At 38.1% G+C, this 16,496-nt stretch overlaps 1 protein-coding gene across 3 annotated transcripts in view; it reads left to right on the forward strand.

Moving 5' to 3' along the window:
- LOC124157173 (SLIT-ROBO Rho GTPase-activating protein 1-like) overlaps positions 1-16,496 on the forward strand; it is a 473,583-nt gene that overhangs the window by 336,639 nt on the left and 120,448 nt on the right. The window lies entirely within an intron of this gene.

Here is a 16,496-nt window from a genome sequence, read left to right on the forward strand (position 1 = left end):
AAAGCCCTTTGAGAGAAAATTCGATTACAAGAAATGCGAAGGGGCAAGGAATGTAGAAATAAACAATCACTATCGCGATTTTTCCGGCTTTAAAAATTGGTTGCTTCTTTTGGACGATAGAATTCCTCAAACTTGTCTTGCTCCTTTTTTACCGACTACCTATTCCCTTCACTCAAATGTTTCGCGTGGGACAGGCAACTCAGCTGACAAAGATACCTCTCGCATAAATTAGCTAATGGAGTCATCGCATGGATGAGACATTAGCGAGGGAGGGTATGATGTTGATTTGAAAGGGAGGAGCGCAGAGGAGAAGATGGGGAAGATACGAGAAGACATCAGCGCGGCGCCTTAAGAAGCGATGCGAAACACGGTTGAATGATAGGTGTGGGGAAAGCGACTGGAATGCTGGGATCCGAAATGAGAAAATGACGAGCTATGGTGCGTACATGACGGAGGGATTGAGGCAAACCAGGCAAGTCAAACAAAAGTATACCTACCGTGTGCACCAAAATGTATATGGTTAGTCATGATTTGAAATCGTGATTTTTTTGCGTAATCAATATGCTGGGAGTATGAGAAGCGTTGTGTAATCAGGCTAGTTGAAGATTTGCCTATTTTTACCACTCCATCGCAAATACTTCGTTCGTGATAAGGGTGTGCAGAAACATATAGAAGGTGAAGTTACTGGAGAGGAGGAGTAACTACGAATTGCAGGATATATTGGGTGAGGAATGAGAGAGAGGTTTTAGATGAGATACGGAGGAGACAGAAGGTATGGATGGAGCGAGTACTGAGCGGGGAGGGGATGTTGAAACTGTGTGGGAGGGTAGAATGTTGGGTAAGCGAGGGATTGGAAGGAAGAGAATAAGATTTTTAAATAGAATGATAGGCAATATGCCTTGTTGTTAATTTAAAAAGGGAGTCCATGAAAGAAAGGGAGACCGCCAGAATACTTCTTAAATACTCCATGGAAACTAAACTTAATCGTTACAATACTTGAATAGTAAATGTGATGTATTTAAGTATCACTGTGATATTTTAAGCACATAACTTCCTACGGGAATTTGTTTGACTTTTATGAAATTTTACCGTTTTATTAACGGAAAATTATTGGAAATTAATTTTACTGTCAACAATTAAAGTGTAATCCATCTGTGTCATTTAAAATCTTGGTCTCATGTCGCCCGGTGTGGCTATTGTGTAGCCCATTGTTTCTATATTCCCTTCTCACTAATTCTTTGTTGTCTTTCCCATTGGTCCTTATAGTGGCAATTTTCTGCCTCATCATCCGAATCCTGCATGCACCTTACCAGATATTTTCCGTGAACATTAGGAGGAAAATAGTAATCAAAGCTCAGTCGTACAAGTGATGGAAAAAATAAAAATTTTATTTCATTAGAGAAAGTTATTTCCTTGTTTAATCTGAAAATTTCGTTTCAATATTTTTTAATGTAGAACGTGAACAATTGAGATTAGACTTTATTCATTCGGAATATTGAGGTCTCTCAGTTGATGTTTTTTTAATACATTTGCTTATGCATTCTTAATAAATATTAAATGTAATGCAAATCTGCAAATATATATCTTGTAAATGCATTCTTGGATGAGTTCGTTAAAACGCTGAAATTATTTATTAAATGTTGAAACTAGATTTTTTCGAGAACTTTTCCTAGTCGTAATCCGTCAAAATCATTGTCGTAAAAAAATAATCATTGACCCGTCTGGTTTGTGATATGATAACGTTTTAGTTATGCAAATTAGAGAAATAGGGGATGACTGTACATCAGAGGTTAAATTCCGTCAGAAATGACTTATAAGGTTGACTGTTTGTGTCCAATAGATATGCTGTTCTGATAGGTGCGGGAGAATAAATTTCCGCCAGTTATATCCTACTCGCCCTCACTTGTTTTTTATTCACGCCATGCAGAAATGGAGGAAGTGGGGGAAAGCTCGAGTCTCCATTTGCGTCACTTCTATTATTTACGAGTGATCGATGAAAATATCCCTCTTCTCACACCCCAAATTCTGTGTGTCCCGACAATCGATTCGTGAAAACTCTCGGAGGCAATGCATTTCGACCACCCGTATCGATTATTACCCACACGCAACGTCTAATCAGTCACTGCTATTTCCCCTGAAAAATATCTTTATAACTTCTTTCTGCTCGAGTGGAATACTGCGGAGTGTTTTTGCATGTTTTGGGTGTCATAAAATGCAGTTGCATGGGATGCTATCTACGTTTTTTACCTGTTAGCCTGAATATAAGACTGCCGTAAAAATTATTTTTACAATTTAAACTGTTCATATAGCTGTGGTTAATATAGGAGATCGTAACCCTGTTATGTGTAATTCTATTTTTTCATTACCATCATCAATATTTACGAAATACTACATGAGGTTTTTGGGCGCACTAGTTTTCAATCGCCTCGCAGCTATGTGCCAGTTGGGTTCCGTAGCCAGTCGTCAAAATCAATGTCACGCTACGGAAGAGTTTCTAATTATTATTGTGAGTCTTCTGAATATTTTATTAATGCATTTAGGGGATTGGTATTCGAAATCGCGGTTGGGTCTTGAAACAGTAATTTAAAGCTGCCATGAAAATTATTTTAAGCAATTTACAGCTGTTCCCGGAACTGTGGCTAATTTATGAGCTCATTATCCTCTTCCGTGTATTTATCTGTTTTAAGGGGCTAACCGGTCATAAATTTCATGCCACGCATTTGATCTTTTATGTTCTTCCGAATAGTTTTAATGTCATGCCAGAAGAAAACTCGGTCCACTGCGGTGGTAGTATTGCCATCCATCTCGTAAAGGTCGTCACAGCGGAATGCCGGTCTCCACGGGAATCCTGAAAAACATTCCATGGGTATGGCGTTATATTGGGGCACTTCAGGTTTTTTCCAGTTGGAAGAGAACTCTTAAATAACTTATTATACTTGTGGAGGAGATGTAGAGGGAAATGGCTTAAGAAGTGGAAGGAATTCTCATTTATCTTCCGAAATTAATCGGACCGATGGTTGAAAAAAAAACTTAAAAGAAATCCTTGATGTTGCTCATTGGTAAATTTTCAAGAGCTCTTCTTTATCCTTCGCACCGAGGTAAAGCCGTGTATCTATATCTTGGCGCTTTTCAGCTGACTGCAGTCAAAGTTGTCTTTCCAATCTTCCTTTTTTACCGCAATCCAATCTTCCTTTTTTTAAGTCTCTGTGACGCTGATGCTTATTATAATTCTATGGCGTGATATTTATTTATGAAATGTCGAGGACTAAACAGCGTTGAGATTTTCATCCCCTAGTAGATAGATACATGAACTATTTTTCCCTTCCCGGGACAGAGGCTTCGATATGCTGATCGAAGGTTCCAGGTTCAAATCCCCGGCGAAGCCTTCGTAAACTCCCAAACGAAAATCCTCGAAGTGTGAGGTGGCCCAGTGCGAGGTGCCCCCCTGCCCTAAAATGTGTGGAGTTCAGATGCCTTTGGACTAGTCCAGGGTGAACTCTACCCTCACCTAACCAAACCAACCTCCGGGTTGAATCACTGAGTGAGTGAGTGAGTGATGTTAAACTATGTTCGTTATCACGAAGCTGAATGGTGTGGCCCCACTATGTATTTAGCCGGGTGCGCTGCTTGTTTGCGGCTGTATTTCACCTACGTGTTCAAAACGTGTTGTGGCAACAAATGATGGAATTTGGGTCGGTGACCCTTATCATCGCTGCCATCCCTGAAAATGATGACGTCGGAGAGCCTTTATTTGAGGTGTCATTGGCGCCATCCCCGAAATTGTACGTGAAAAATCATGGTGTGATTCAAGCGTTAGTGTCTTTTCTTCGAATAGCGATCCATCGCCTACCCCATTCCTCCTCGTCCCCGTTTTTTCCTCACTTTCACGTCTTCCCATTACACCCCTACCCCCGTCTCAACCCCGCTCTCATTAAAGTCAATCGATGACGACGGGTAAAATTTCCGCGTTATTGATTTTGAAGCCTCTTTTGAAAGCGCCTTTTTCGGCGGCATGGCAGCGAAAAAACCCGCAGGATTCAACAATGTTATCTTTTTGACTTTGGCACCCGCAAGGATATTATGTCCGTAGTGGATAATCTAGAACAAATTATATATTGCGCTCGAACTTTGAAGTGTAAAGTTTTTCTATCCCTTGACCACCTTTTTGAGATTTATGTTTAATATTTCTTGATTTCGATATTTTTCTTGTTTTAAATAAAACATATATTATTAAGCTACTAAGTCAAGAGACCTTTTATATTAGATAATTACACTTTCCATTCGATGTACCGAGTTGCACGATGTCTCATTTCGCAACGACAGAGATGGTGTTTTGGAGACTCAAGAAAGAAAAAGCGACACGATACACTGTAAGCACGCGAGGTTGGAGAGAGAGAGAGAGAAATGGTGGGAGATAGTCAACCCTCATTTCTGCTTCGTCTGCTCTCTCACTGGCGTCCAAATTCCGTCGTAATTTCCACTCCGTCATTTGTTAGTTTTCAAAAACAATTTTTTGAAAAATTTTTTAATCAAATAAAATTGAGACATATTAATAAATTTAAAAAATTAATTGATAATGATTTAAACAGACATTAATATACCGGATAACATATCCAATTTTCTAAGCTTAGGTCCAAAATTTGCCCTCCCCTATACAATTAAAGATTTTCCAATTACACAACTTTTAGCAGATATAGACAGTATTATATTTGAATTGAATAATTCATCAATTAGAAACAAAGTCAGAGCACAATGCACAAATATAATAACTAACTTCATTCAAAAAGAAAAGGTAAACTTTAAATCGTCTAATATGATTAATCTATTGCATAAAACAAAGGTTTTTTTTTTAAATAACCCAAATATAATTGTACTTAAAACTGACAAAACTAATAACACAGCAATAATGTATAGAGGAGAATATGATAAAAAAATTAATGATTTACTCGATGATAATGACATATATACGGATATTCCAAAAAATAAAAACTTTACTACTTCACTTCAAACTAAAGTAAATGCACTGGTTAAAAAACTTTTTAAAGAAAAGAAAATAGATTTTAAGACAAAATGTAAATTAACAAAAAACAACGGTACTCCTCCAAAATTGTATGGTTTAGTTAAAGACCATATACCTAACATACCCCTAAGACCGGTGGTGAGTTTCATAAATAGTCCTACTTATGAATGTGCCAAATTCCTTGCATGCATTCTTAAGAATCTATCTTCAGATAAATATAACTTAAAAGATTCATTTCATTTTTATAATAAAATTAAACAACAAACAATTCCCTTAAAACATAAACTGTGCTCTCTAGATGTTAAATCTCTTTTTACAAACATCCCACTAGACCTATTAAACAGTATTATTATAGAAAATTGGCTTTTAATATCTGATCATACAGTATTAAACAAGGAAGAATTCTTTGAATTGTATGATATTACTGTCAATCAAGGATATTTACAATATAAGGACCGTCAATATCAAATAAAAAATGGAGTTCCCATGGGTTCCCCAGTAGCGACCATTTTAGCTGATTTGACGATGAACCATCTCTTAGACAATGTAATCACTAGCTTGCCTTTCAAAATTCCTTTCATTTACAAGTCTGTTGATGACTTATATTTAGCACTTCCCAATGACATCAAGGAAGACACCATTTTAAATTATTTTAATAGTTTCCACCCTAAATTGCAATTTACAATAGAATATGAAAAAAATAATACTCTACCATTTCTTGATATGCTAATAATTAGAAATCACGATGGATCCATTCAAGTAGAATGGTGGAAGAAACCACACAAATCGGACAGATTTCTAAATTTCCAATCACATCACCCTCTTAAACATAAAGTAAATGTAGCACTTGCGCTAAAATTTAGAGCTCTGAATTTGAGCGATAATATATTTCACGGAAAAAACCTTAAAATAATTGAGGATATTCTAAAGAAAAACCATTTTCCAAAGAAACTTGTTCATTCTATACTTCACAAAAACAACACTAGATTTTCACGTACTCAAAATTCACTAAACAAAAATGATTCAGCAAATACAACATCCCCATACCGTGGAATCATCTATATTGGTAAATTATCTGAACAAATTACGAAGGTATTCAAAAAAATAAATTATAAAATTGCACACAAAAATCATAACACTCTAAACAAGCTCCTATACACAAAAATAAAATCTGAAACCCCTAAAAATCTAAACAGTAATATAATATATAAAATTTCTTGCCTCGATTGTGACACTTATTATATAGGACAAACATCACAATATTTAAAAAATAGAATTTCACAACATAAATCAACAGTAAAAGGTGGTATAACTCTGTGTGCTCTTGCTAGCCATAGCATAAGCAATGGCCATAGTTTTGATTATGAGAACGCCGAAATTTTAGATCATGAAGTTATATTGAAAAAAAGACTTTTCAAGGAAATGGTTTATATTTCAAAAACGAAAAATTGTTGCAATAAAAAAACAGACATCGATAACCTCAGCATAATTTATTTTTATTTAATACATCAAAATTAATGGTAACCTAGGTTGTGGCAATACCTTATAAACAAAACATAAATAAATATGTTCAAAGTTTAGAGGTATGTCAAAATTTTTTGTATATTACATTCTGTTCTTATATATAAAAACAGACATCGATAACCTCAGCAAAATTTATTTTTATTTAATACATCAAAATTAATGGTAACCTAGGTTGTGGCAATACCTTAGAAACAAAACATAAATAAATATGTTCAAAGTTTAGAGGTATGTCAAAATTTTTTGTATGTTACATTCTGTTCTTATATATATTATATGTTTATGTATATATATTATATGTTTATATATACATATTTCTTTAAATTATATTGTATTATATAAAAAAGACCCAATTGTTCCTTTATGTATAAATATTGTGTATCGTCTTATTTTCTGTATTTTATATTGTTTCACACTTTTTCTAACATAGCCCTGAAGATGATTTAAGAAAATAAATCGAAACGTTGGCTGCTAACTTTTGTTTAAATGACCTATACTCCAGGAAATACCATATTATATTATATATAACAGGCAAAGTTTATTTAAAAATTACAATTGATTCCGTTATTAATTATATATTAATTTCACATCCATAAAAAGCAAAATGGTATTTTTTAATAATAATTTCATTTGTTTTCAAAGCATTGTACCCTATTATTTTCCCCAGTATGTATCAATATTGCAAACATTTTTGCATTGAGTGTTACAAAAGATTTTTAGACGCAAATCATAATTTCCTTTGCATTTTTTGTCCTTCTGAGCCATATAAGGTTATTTTGCCTTTTACATCTATCATTTATGCCTTAAAATATTTATTTAAATAGTGATATTATTCTTAGCATAATATGCATATTATCAAGCTATTAATTTTGTTGTTCTATAAATAAAATACTGCGTAAAAATAATTTAATAAGTATACATTAATAAACTGTGTTACACATTAAAATTTCACAAATCGAAAAATAATTTACATTTTCCTACCTCAGTAACTATTTTAAAACTAAAAAAACGCATTAAATAGCGGAGCTTATTGGTCAAATTCAACAATATGATATGTAGTATTATGAGACATGAGTTGGATATAAAGGAGCCGTGAAAAAACAAGCAACAAAATAGATTTTGAGCCAATATTCAACGCTTATCTGTTCTTTATTTCTCGCATAGGAAGTTCCAAAGTTTCCACTTTTTTTCAATATTAAAAATGTGTCGCATTTATTTGCTGTTAATATGTATATAATAAGGCGCCATATCGGAGAGCACATGTGAGAAATAGAAAGCTACCTACGTCCCCATTTTCTACCCCGGAAACGCTTTGAGAAGACGCTCCCCGCGATGAACAGATCGAATCAGAAGCGTTGGGGGTTATTTTTTTCCATTCGACGCGGCTGTATGGACCCTGATTCGCCGATAAGCAAGCCTTTCATTTTTCGTGGTGGACAGATAAATGAACCGAAGAAGAGGGACGAATTTTGACTCCCTTATATGGGCCAGTGGTGGACTATTCAATGCGATGCGGAGTGAATATTTTCTTCTTTTTTTTTATCAGATGTCGCATTCTTATGGATTCACGCATACGTAATCGGTTCTGGGAAGTGAAATATTCCGTCGGCTTCACCTTGTCCTTTCCTTTGTGTTCGGAGCCAATCCGTGGCGTCTTCCTTGGCGGGCGATTCCTCACGCCGAGCATACATTGCCATCAGCTGCCCATCTTCTGTCACCTCTGACCCCTCCACCCAAATCCCAACTCTCTTGATTACGGTGGGATAGTTGCTCGATTCATGAAACCACTCTGCTTTGTACGAATATGACGCACGTTCGTAAGATCATACTACCGTTCGGCTATAGTTATGCATATCGCTCAAAATATTCTTTCCACCTTTGAACCTCTCAGTTCCTCAGAGAAAGGATGGAATAGCAAAATTTCGTTTCTAATGTAGGTGTCACTCCCCATATGTGTATACTCAATATCCCGAAAGTAGCGGGATATCGATGGCTAAGTTATAACAACACGTATATGAAAAATAGCAAATTTTCAGGATAGAAAAAAACGATTAATTTTTTCTAATTGCACGCTAAAATTAAAAACCAAAAATTCATAAAACTGAAAAAGAAGCATAAACTTGCCAACAAAGAGTTTATTTGCTTGAATTTTATTTTTTTAATGTCATTACACTTTGTTTAAGATACTTATGTCAAACCGGCCGAATTTGAGATACGTTTTGTTAGAACTTAGCCATTGAGATGTTGAATGGATATGCTACTTCTACTAGCGAATCGAGAAATATACTCACCTATTCTACGGAAATCAAGCTGGATGTCCTTAACATCGACTGTCTCGTTTCCACATCAGAGAGGCTTTGTCGTTATCAATAATTCCCCCTTGATTCCCCGCCTCAAGAGCATCAAATCTTTTCTCTTTAATTTTATTAATTCCTGTTCACATTTCTAAAAACTTGGTTTGCCTTTGATAGACATCAGTTTTTACGATAATTTTGGTTATGTTTTGATTGCAACGCGAAAATATTTTTATCCACACAGGGAATTTATTTTTTATCCGAGTTACATGGTGATTTTTTTGTTCTTTTAATCGGAATACATATATAATATACCCGAGTATAATCGTTGCACGACCTTACCTTGCGTCATGTCATTAAACAAGACATGAAGTGCAGTTTTCGTAAGTGTTTTGTATTTTTAAACTTTACGTCTGGTTTTTTTTTTTACTGCGTACACGTTATCTGCTGTTCCGGTGCCTCTTCCATCAATTTCGCGCGCGCAGTGTGCAGTGTTTCATGAAAAGCGCCTGGCGGACGCATGAACGCGAGAATCCTCGGGAAATGTTGAGGAGGGATGGCTGAATGAAATGTGCGAGGCAGTGTGGGGTCCGTTGGGCGTGGGTGCGTGCGTGTAACACTCTCGCTGATGAGCGAATGGCAGAGCGAAACGACATTGCTCTCTAGTTGAGATCGGAGCTCATATGAACCCAGGGAAAGTTCAGATAATGACGAGCTGGCCTATTCTTCCCTTTTTAGAACTTTTGAAAGCCAATATGCTTTAGGTTCATGCGCCCTCTTGGGGTTTGATGCTAGGCAGGATGGACATACTCTGAGTAAAATACTGATTCACCAATGCCTGCCTTATAATGGCGGCTACGGGTTGGCTTGGATTGCTTGAGCAATTAAGAAGAGGCATATTTCAGAGCGACTCGGAGAACATCATATAAGAACCGCACTACATTTCCAGGTACGACAGAAATGATAAATTAAGACAAATATTTTGCCGAACGGCTAGGAAAGTCATTTTTCCCTCGAACTATTATAGTCTGTATACCGTAGGGTGGCGCACGGCCCCGCCGCGCCGGCTACCTGAGTCGGTCCCATAGTTTTTATGGTTGGTCCTTTCCTTTCCCCGGCGCTCGCGGTCCGTGGACCGACTCAGATAGGTGGCGGGCCCGTGCGCCACCCTATGCTATATCGTACAGACTATAAAGACTTCAATAAATACTAGGCGGAACTTCGACAGTACATTTCCTTTTATTACGGCTGGTGACCTAACACCGCCTGCCACACGCCTATTGAGGCAGCTTCCAGGACAGTATGTAGATGAATTGGAAATTAGATTGATATTTAGGTTTCCAACTATTTTTCCGAATTTCCAAATGAGGGAAGAATACAAGTTTTTGCATAAACTGTGGTGTGCCCTAATAAAATATGGATTTAATTAAAACAAAAACTCATACGATCATTACGGATATACTAAATCGTTGGTTTGAATGAAAAATGTATTTTTTTAATGTAAGTAATCCTATTGAGATATTTGGAAATTTTAATTTTTCGGATAGAGAATTTTCTAATTCTATTCTGTGACGAGTCACGAACTTACTGTAGTTTAAGCCACGTATAACATGCTATGTGACGGTAAAAAATATTATTACCATTATTATTTAATGTCTAGGTGGGAGGAAATGCGCAGTGGAGCTGAGAAGAGATTCGGTCGCACTAGTGGGCGTTGAAACGAAAAGAGAGTGGCGACAAAAAATGTTCACGGCGTCTCTGGCGCGACCACAATCCCTGTCATTACCCCAATTGATGGCGGCAGGATGCAGTCGGTGCGCCTGAGTGCGCCCGTGGGGCGTCGACCGCCAATGAACCGAAACATTATGACGACCATCGCCACGGTAAAGCCCTCGGAGCCAAGTGGGATTCCGATACTATATCCGCCACCTTCACATTCATTCGCTACATAAACGGATGGAGTAGAGAGATACGCACCTAATTCCTAACAGCTTACTTCAACTATATAAAACTAAGTTGCAGGGATGGACTGCGTTTTTTGACATGGATACTGTGAAATTCAGCATATAAGTGGAAAACGGGTTCAGCAGTAAGGCCATTAAGGCCAAGGGATTTTGAATAGGGCGAAAGGGATTAGGCCTCATTGAATTGAGTATGGAATTCCATAAAAAGAGGGCAAACTACAGGAATAATTCTTAAATACTCCATTAGAACCTACCTTAATCGGTTCAATAGGGTTAATAAAAATATGTACAGGGGGTCTATCAGCAAAACATTTAGGAGGTCTGCTAGTCGTGGATTGAATTTTGCACTGCGCGCTGATACTTTATATTTTGCTCAATGAAAGCATACCGTAATCAATAGAATAATGTGATATTAATGGCAACGATAACTTTTCTCAAGCTCAAAAATGAAATAAAAAAATAAAAACTAGGGAAAAAACTTTAGATAAGAACTTTGTAGATGTGGAAAGCTAGTGTGGGGAGGTCTCGAGAAAGGCGGGAAGGGGTCGTTTGGCCCCGTGGTCTTCCCCATGATTCCCCTTGGAATTCTCTGCGTTCTGCCATCACATTCTCTCCAACCGAGGAGGCGAAAAACCCCATTCCCGCCATCATTTCCCGGCCGTGCCACTACCCCCTCTCGGCCCCAGCCACCGCCGTCAGTGTCGTCCCAGGGCGCTTCCGATGAAGACGCCGGAAAACGGGAAAAGGAAGAATGGAATCCATCAAGGGGAATACGGAGAGAGGAGGAGGAAAGAAAAGAGAACTGAAAAAGACTGGAGTTGAGGGACAAGAGAACGTGGAGAACCGAGCCGCAGTGGTCCGAATCGGAGAAGGTCCTGGCCAAAAATAGGAATAGCCACCATATTTTCGGGGAACTCGGGCTTTCTTTAGGGAAGTAAGCACAGAAGATGGTGAGCGAATATGAGAGGAAGGATATAAAATGTGTTAACTCGAGAAGAAAGCTATATTGGCCAAAAATGTAAGACATTTCAGTTACTTATAAGTATGTCTTTAGGCAAAAATAGGAATGGCTGCGAGAGTTTCGTGGAATTCTTGTTTTCTATAGAAATTCAAGTACCGAAGATCGTGAGCGAATTTGAGCCGGAGGCTGCAAAATGGGTTAACTTGAGAAGAAATCCATAGAACCTAAAAATGTATGAAACATCAGTGGTCCATGTATGTCCCTGAGCAAAAATAGGGATATCAGTGATGTTTTCGGGAAACTCTTCCTCTCTTTGTGGAAGCAGTTTCAGAAGATCGCGAGTAGAGAATAACGTCATCATCATTTCTGGTCAACAATTCCGAGATTGATTTTTACGCAGCTCTCCACTCAATTCTCCTATCAGCTAATCTTTTCACACCTACATATTTCTTCTCTTTCACAACCTTTTTTACCTGACTCAATACTTCCATCACGCTAAAGCCTAACTTTTACACTATATTTCCCAAATATCCCTTTCTTAATCTCCATACAGAGTGGCTAACGATGCCCATGCATTTAAGTCCCTGGCTATGCCCTACCATTTACCAAGTTACCAGGCCGATCACCAAAATTATCATCACGGGTCAAAAATCCTAACAATAAGATTGGTTTTACGCAGCTCTCCCCTTACTTCCACCACCAGCTAATCTTTTCACACCTACGTATTTATTCTCTTTCCCATTCTTCCTTATCTGTTCCATGTATTTTATTCGAGGTCTTCCCTCTCTACGTTCTTGCGTTGTCCCTTGACGATTGCCTTCATCAGGCCACCATGTCTCAAGTTATGACCGATTAGGTTGTTTCGTCTCCTTATCAAGGTTTTCACGAGACTTTGTGTCCCCCCTAATCCTGTTGGGACTCCCTCATTGCTCACTCGGTCGATAAATTTGGTTTTCATAACGAGGAGAAAATATTATGGGTGAACGCGGAAAGAAAGCTGTAGAAGGTAAAATTGTGAGAAATATCAGCTTGTCATTCATGTCAGCACTGACGTTGGCCTGAAATAGGAATAGCCGCAAGGTTTACGATTACGCTTGATGTTTTTATGGAAACAAGTATGGAGATCACGAGTGAATATGAACGGGAAAAACATAATTCATGAACACAAGAAGAACGCAATTTTATCGTTGTTATCATGAAAGTATTCTGCCATTAAGGTAGGTTTCAATGGAGAATAATTTAAGAAGTATTCTGTTAGTCTACCCTCCCTTTATGAAATTCCCTCTTGAATTTATGATAAGGCCTACTCCCTCACATTCTTTCTAAATATCCAATACTTTTCCTTCCTCTCCATCGTTTACCCAACATTCTACCCTCCAACACTGTTTTCAACATCCCCTCCCCGCTCAGCACTCGCTCCATCCATACCTTCAGTCTCCACCGTAACTCATCAAGAACTGCCTCTCTTCACCCACCATATCCAGCACATCTTCGTTCCTCCTCATCTCATCTCCATCCGTCATCTCCTCCGTCCACTGAACCTTCTCCATTCTTCTTCAGACCCACGTCTCGAATGCCTCCCATCGTTTCTAGTCCTCCTAGTGTCGATAATGCCGCACCGAAAATTGCTACACTCCAGATCAGACTCATCACTAGCCTTTTATTTTAACTCTTACATAACGATCCTCTCATAAGCTCCTTCCTGTTCATGAAAGCCGTATAAAATTTTAAATTTCATTCTACTTAATTTGGAATGAAAGGCATCAGCGATATGTCCCATTTCGTTTTCAATGGCCAGCGTTATCATTATTCTTCGCTCCGAACCCATTTCAAGAGACACTCTCCAGCTTTATATGTTTTCCTTCGAACTTTCTCCCTCGAGTGGGCTATTGACGGATCGACAGGTTTTTTTTTTCCTCTGCGCTCTCTTTTTAATTTTTTTACCGCGCGCAGAGAGCGATTTTGAAGGGGTTATAGGTCGGAGGAAAAAGAAACATTCGTGGAAACCCTGGACGGGGCGGGTATGCTGTTGGTTCGATCCTGGTACTCCCCCGTTGGGAGGGTCGGGTGGTGTGTCTATAAAGAGAGGTTATTGTGAAGGGGGAAGTTCCACTTTTTACGGCTCTGGACGGAAACAAGTTCTCGCGGAGGAAATCTGTCGTGCCCCCACTCCGCGCCTGATGCGTCGTGACCTCGTATCACTCACTGATTGTCCTCCTCCGTGCCCTCCCAGATGCTCTCTCTCTCTCTCGTTTCCTCTTCCTGTTTTTAACTGTCCAGAATCTTCGATAAGTACTGAGGAATAGCGGGCCTCTCTCTATCATTTGCCTCTCCCGTTGGAGGTTTATGGGTACGGCTGTGTCCATTTTCCAGACTTATGTTTTAGAGATGATTAATAATTATTTTCTGATTTTTTTTTCAATTTAAGATACTTACGTTAGCAAATATGCGTTCATGAACAGGAAGAAACTTATGATAAGATATCTATGACGATCTTATGAGTAACTGAACCATACCTCTTATGAGTAACTGAACCACAGCTGAACCATAAACCTCTTCCTGTTGCTAGCCGCCCTAGTACTTTAATTTTCCTTTCACGACCGATTTAATAAATTTTGCATTGTCGTCAGGTCATCGAAGTTTCGATATTTGTCCATTTTCCTTCCGTCCTATTCCATTTCGAAGTGACATCACATTTACTATTCTTTCAGTAGGAATCCTACAAGGCATCTTGGTACCCCATAAGTACCATTATACCCGCCACGTATACTAGTAATTGTGTTGGTGAAAATTCGGCAAATGATGAACAAAATCGTCGAACTTAACATGTACTGTCTGAATCGATGCCCTTTCTGCCCGATCGATGCCCTGCTTTTTTCTCGTTTCCTCTTCCTGTTTTTAACTACCAAGGCTCTTCGATAAGTACTCAGGGTTAATGGTCCTCTCAGTATCCTCTCAGAGTGTTGCGTAGCCCTGTGAAGCTTTGTGGAGACAGCTTTGATCTGCTGTTGTCATTCACCGCTGCAACAAAATTTTTCTGGGAGCTTCATACGGTTTTCTCATTATTTTGAGAATATCAATACTCGTCCCTTCTACGTGGAACTCCTTTGTGTATGTACTCGATGTGATTTTCAGCAAAAGCAGAAAATGTGTGTTATGTTAGTAGTTTTTTGGAATTAGCAAGGCTTCTATTAGACTTAAAGAGTTGAATACCTCGAGGTTCTTTTTTAAGTTTCAATATTTGTCCTAATGTCTCTTTGATATTCCATGTGTACATAATGCAATACGTATGCATTGCATAAATACAATGTTGGCTCCAAATGACAACAAGCCTTGTTCACCGTTAATATAATTTTTTGGCGCAATAAATGACGTCCCAAAAAATTATTCCTTGAAAAATTAAGATATTGCCTCGTAATAATATATGTTTCAAATAACATCGTTCAAAAGGACAGAGGAAAATTTTCTCCTTACCTTATAAGGCTTTGGGTTGATAAATTTTTGACGAGGTGCATCTTGGTAGCTTCTCTATGTGCCACGTGAACTTCACGTTTGAGGAAATGCGTCCTCATTTGTGTCATCACCGAATGCAGCATCTTTCTCAGGAGCCGTCTTCCGTTCTTTTTTTTGTATTTCTTCTATCTTCCTCACCAGAGAGTCTCTAAGCATTCTTCCTCCTCATCGGTAACCACGAAAGAATAATCTTCTCATAACCGTTGTCTTTCTCCATTCCACGATAAAAAAAAGTCAAAATTGTGGGGATGTTTTGTTTTTTTCATTGCTTCCTTCCCCGAACTAGATGCGTGACTCATTTTCGTGCCCCATTGCAGAGCGTGTTCGAGGCCAGTCACGAGTGTATCCCATTTCTCGTTCTCTTGTTTTTTTTTCCTTTCCCTGACTCTCTTTGAGTGGATTTTCAAGACGGGCGGGGTTTGTGGTAGCTGTACTTGAGTACTATGTTTTTTTTTAAGTATTTACGGAGAATCTCGTTTGATGCGCACAATCATCGTTTCTTCCTGGTAAATTGGATTTTGATTATGCCTTGGTCCATTGTTAAGAAATGTCTGCGTTGAATATCAAGCAATGATTCAGGGTCGAGATGATTGAGCTCTCTTGTAATAAACGATCAAATGTATGAAATAGGGATGTTTTTTCTCAGGGAGAAGTTTTTATTCAATCGGATGTGATTTGCCCATAGTTGCCTCTACTTTATCCTTCACCTCAGAGTTTTCATTATCTGCAGCTATATTTTCTGATCAGTTGATTTCAGAAAGATATTCGGTTCAAAAGATCAGTGTGATCTGCTTGAAATCAAAGAATTTATCATCTTGCGGGTGAAAGTGGATGTACCTACCTGCTATATTGACCAGAAGCCAAGATTCAAATAAAAGGCGAAGAATCAGTTTAAGTTAAGCTGATCCTTGAGTTAGGTTGATTAAATGTCCTGTTCAATCAAATGTCTGTGTAATTTTATTATTTTACTAATTTCTAAGTTTCCACTGTGTACCATTGTGACTGAAGAGGCATTTTTGGAATTTTTCGAACAGTATTACGCTGCATATATTGGTTGTGTTTCCCTCTAAAAAATTTATGCGCGCCGAAGTTATGGCTATTTTTAAACCCACTATCACCATTATGGTTTACCATTGCTGACGGAAAGGCAGTTGATATTTTAACTGCTAAATAAAAACCATCTTAATGGAAACACATTATCTTTGGAGAATTCAATTTCCCGT

This window comes from Ischnura elegans, chromosome 4 (genome assembly GCF_921293095.1).
Source record: "Ischnura elegans chromosome 4, ioIscEleg1.1, whole genome shotgun sequence".
NCBI classification, from domain to species: domain Eukaryota; kingdom Metazoa; phylum Arthropoda; class Insecta; order Odonata; family Coenagrionidae; genus Ischnura; species Ischnura elegans.